The 4743-nt window shown below is 45.0% G+C and overlaps 1 protein-coding gene and 1 pseudogene across 3 annotated transcripts in view; both read left to right on the top strand.

Annotated features, from left to right (window-relative positions):
• LOC116082332 overlaps positions 1-1123 on the top strand; it is a 4332-nt pseudogene extending 3209 nt beyond the window's left edge.
• LOC116073947 (lymphocyte antigen 6A-2/6E-1-like) overlaps positions 1-4743 on the top strand; it is a 46242-nt gene that overhangs the window by 3556 nt on the left and 37943 nt on the right. The gene's annotated exons all lie outside the window — the stretch shown is intronic.

Below are 4743 nucleotides of genomic sequence, written 5' to 3'. Positions count from 1 at the left end.
GACCTTGCTGTGATGGTCCTCCCAACGACCCCACCCTTGTCCTTTTATCCTCATGTGTAAGCAGTGCTCACTGGAGCCCTCTAGTGATGACTTATAAGTTTTAGAAACTCCAAGGTGAGGGTAGTGTGTGGAACAACTTGTTTCAACTTTATAGCCCCTGCTGGGCAGGTGCCCCATTCCTCTCTAGGGCTTTCAGGTGTGTACTTCTTGGAATGTTATTTTGTTGTGGCTTGCTACTCTTGGCCCTGGAGGCAAGTAGCCAGCACAGGGAAGAGTCAAATTCCAAGTTATTAAGCCATCCCCATCCGCACATAAGCATCTGGGGTCCTGTAGGTTTCCTATGTGTGTTGCTCAATGTCCTTCTATTGAGTCCAATAAACCCTTTGTTGTTCCAGCCAAGATCTCTGTTTTTCTTTTGCTACACTGAGTTCATCAAGTCCTGCCTGCCAGTTCACCTATCTGTTCTTTCAGCTGGCCACACTAGCTTGCACATGTTTGCCAGCTCAGAGTGGGGCACCACTTGGTTTGGGTGGGCTGATGCTGAGAGTAGAGAGGGGGTTCCCCCAATTCCGAAGAGCACTTGCTTGTGGTGGGGAAGCCCAGGAGATGAGCCCTCAATGGTGGGTAGGGGTTGCCCTGTCAGATTTTTTTATTCCAGAGGTAGAAGCCATTTCCTGCAGGGACTCAAGGTTTGGCTCAGAGCAAATGAAGTCTTACACTGCCTTTCCTGGAGTCTTAGTCTGTAATGGATGCCTCCACTGGGAAGGACTGACTTGACACATTGACAACAAGAGATCCAACATTGGGCCATGAGACTTGAGTCATGAGTAGGGATTCTAGAACTTTCTTCCATATTCGGCCTTGATTCTGTTGCAGTCTCTTCTGGCCTCTGCTTCCAAGTGCTGGGTTTGCAGGTATACACTCACTACCACCCTGGCCATTCTCTTTCTGTTTTAAAAGGCAGACTGCCCATGGCCTCACTGACTGAGGCCCTCAGGCCCTGCAGGAGCACTGGCCCCCATGGCATGGACACAGGAGAGCTGGTCCAGACTCTTGCCATTTGCCATAGGCAGGAGAGCTGGCCCTGAACCCCATGTGGGCAAAGCAGGAGAGCTGTCCTTGATAGTGTGCATGCTGGGGAGCTGCTGGGATGACCAACTCAATTACCACCCATGGCCAGATCCTGGGCTTAGAGTTGGCTCACCCCAACATCTTCCCCATCTAAGTACGGCTGGTGCACATGAAGGTGCTGGTCCTGCAGATCCAAAGCTACAGGATCTCCATGACACAGGGCAACAACATCAGAGGGGAATTCTGGGACAAACCCAGTATTGAGAGTGTAGCAGAAGCCAGAGGCCTCCAACCAGAGCAATGACTCATGGTAATGATCATCTGTGAGCGATGATCAAATAGGCTATACTGTGTTTGAACAAAAGGGTATACTGTGTGGCACACTGTGCTGCATCACAGCTACCATGTCGAGATGTTTCCCTCATTTTTTATTTTATTTTTATGTTTTGATGGGGAGGTTGCAAGGGTTGAGGATGCCTAAGGGATGGATAGGGTGATGAGTGGAATTGAAGTGCAAGATGGGAAATTTACAGAGAATCAATAAAAAGTACTTTTTTAAAGTGTGGACTGTGCACCTGAATAACTGATGTAGTTGAGTGGGGTAGATGCAATTAAAGCAAGGGAAATCATCAGAGCTCCTCAAGAATAGGAGCTGCCTATGTGTCTGTAAAGCCCTGCTTTGTGTACACACACACACACACAAACTTCTCTAGTGTACATGCCTTGTAGTTCTTCCACCGATCCGTTGCTTAGATTATGAGAAAGGAGTGCATTTAGAAGACCAAAGGTATTCACCCCCTTCAGGTTTTGATACCTGGAGACATCTTTAATATCTGTTACTTGTTTTTGTTTTATCTCAAACAGTCAAATCATAGCACAGGCCTTATGGAGGAGTGAGACCTGGCCCATGTGGCTGCTAGCCAATCATAGCCTCATGCTGCCCACTATACCCAGGCTGTGGTTAATTGTGTCTGCTTCCAACCCAGCATCAGTTGGGCAGGTCTTCACACACCTGTGTTTTGGCCATAGCTGTCTTGAGTAACACCCAAGTAGAGGGCAAACAGGGTCTTGTGTACCTGGATAAGCACTGGAGAAGCCAGGAAAGTTAAACACACAGCTTACCTCTCCTGGAATGCCAGGAATGGATGGAGTTCATGTAGGTCACAACGTGGTGATCTTCTGCCTGGCTTGGCCTGTATCTTCAAGAATTTATGTTTTACTTATCCCAGACCAATTTTCCTTTAAAACCTTGCCCATCAATTCTAGGTTATAAAATTCAGTCTTGTGAGAAATGTAATTTGTATTTTACAAAAACCTAATTGACTAATTTTTAGACCAAGCCAACCCTGATACTCACAGGCATTAAGTTTACCTAAGTCTAGTCATGCTTCCTAGACCTTTATCTTGAGCATTGTTTCTAAGTCAAAAGGAAATCATCTTATGGATGAAGCTATATGTAAAGATCTTTAATGTAAGCATGTCTTAAGCTTTGCTGTACTCAAGGGGCTGAGTTGATGGCTATCTGAATACTTTCCCCAAATGTGTGCTGTACTTAATCAAATTTGGCCAAAATAAAATGATCTGGTCAGACTCTAGAGTCTTAGCCCAGCACTGATACTAAAACCAGGCTCAGAGTTTTATTCATACCTCATAATGATTATTTTCCCCTGCCTATTTAAAGTCTACACACACACACACACACACACACACACACACACACACAAAAGGGGAGAATTAATAGATATATAGGTTGTATATATCGGTCATATTGAGTACTGATGTGAGAGGAATTAGGGCAGAGTTTAGAGGCTAGAGGTTAAGGCATTGTAAAGCAGTCCTGGCCAAAGTGGTGTCTAGCTGAGCACTGTCCAATTCTTCAAGGCCATCTTCTCAGTAGCAGCCCAGCCTGAGATTCCATGCCCCCTGTAGTCTTCTAGGAACATCCACTGGTGTAAAACCAGATCCTTGATCTTGATGCTGAAAGGAATTTGAGGATGGGCCTTGTCTTAGGGTTTGTATTCCTGCACAAAACATCATGACCAAGAAGCCAGTTGGGGAAGAAAGGGGTGTATTCAGCTTACACTTCCACATTGCTGTTCATCACCAAAGAAAGTCAGGATAGGAACTCACATAGGGCAGGAACTTGGAGGTAAGAGCTGATGCAGAGGTCATGGAGGGGTGCTGATTACTGGCTTACTTCCCCTGGCTTGCTCAGCTTGCTTTCTTATAGAATTCAGCACTACTATGCCAGGGATGGCATCACTCACAATGGGTCCTCCCATGCTTGACCACTAATTGAGAAAATGCCTTACAGCTGGATCTCATGGAGGCATTTCCTCAAGGGAGGCTCCTTTCTCAGTGGTAACTCCAGCTTGTGTCAAGTTGACACACAGAACCAGCCAGTACATTTGACCCTTTGTCAACTTGACACAAAAAAGCATCACTATTAAGCCTTAAGCTTTACTTTCTTACTCACCCCCAAGTTCTAAATAACTTTAAAATTCCCACAGTCTTTACATATTAAAATTTCAATCCCTTTAAAATATATAATATCCTTTAAAATCCATTCTTTTCCAATTCAAATTCTCTTAATTGTGGGCTCCACTAAAATACTTTTCTTACTTCAAGAGGGAAAAATATCAGGGCACAGCCACAATCAAAAGCAAAATCAAACTTGAGCCACCCAATTTCTGGAGTCCACACAAGATCTTCTGGGTTCCTCCAAGGTCTTGGGTCGTTTTTCCAGTTCTGCCCTTTGTAGCATATAGCTTGTCTTCTAGGCTCCAGCTGCCTGTACTCCGCTGTTGCTGCTGTTCTTGGTGGTCATCTCATGGTACTGGCATCTCCAAAACACTGCTTGCTGTCTTCTGCTGGAACTAGATTTTACCAATAGCCTCAACTCCTTTGCATGACCCCTTCAGATGACTCCTTCAGTCCTGGGCCATCAATTGCAACTGAGGCTACACCTTCACCAATGGCCTTCTGAGCCTCAGCTGTTCTTCATGACCCCTTCATGCCTTCAAAACCAGTACCACCTGGGTGACTCTTAAACTTTACCAAGTTCAGCCATAGCTTGAGGTATCTCTAGAAAAGAGCCTCTTCTGGTCTCTTCTTCATCACTGCTAATTTCTTAGTTCCATCTAACCAGCATCAATAGTTCCAGCAACACAAAGGTTCACTCTAGTAGTTCTGGTATCTTGTTAATCACAGAGGATTTTTAGCCCCAGCTATCCAAAACCACAGAATCTTCACAAACAAACTGTCAAGGGCCCTGATAAGAAAGAGGCTTCATTCTTCCCTCTGAAATTTCAAAAGCCAGGCCTCCATCATTTGCACTGTTTTCAACATTAACTTCCAAGCTTCTACAGAACATTACACAGTTTTTAACACCCAATGGCTCTTCTAGCCCAAAGTTCCAAAGTCCTTCCACAGTACTCCCCAAAACCTGGTCAGGTTGTCACAGGAATATCCTACTATGCTGATACCAATTTGTCTTAGTCAGAGTCTCTATTGCTGCACCAAACATCATGACCAAGAAGCAAGTTGGGGATGAAACGATTTATTCAGCTTACATTTCCACATTGCTGTTTATCATCAAAGGAAGTCAGGACTGAAACTCAAGTAGGTCAAGAAGCAGGAGCTAGCCAGGTAGTGGTGGCACATGTCTTTAAT

The sequence above is a fragment of the Mastomys coucha genome, unplaced genomic scaffold (assembly GCF_008632895.1).
Source record: "Mastomys coucha isolate ucsf_1 unplaced genomic scaffold, UCSF_Mcou_1 pScaffold11, whole genome shotgun sequence".
Taxonomy (NCBI): domain Eukaryota; kingdom Metazoa; phylum Chordata; class Mammalia; order Rodentia; family Muridae; genus Mastomys; species Mastomys coucha.
This window is presented reverse-complemented; position numbering and strand designations above follow the sequence as displayed.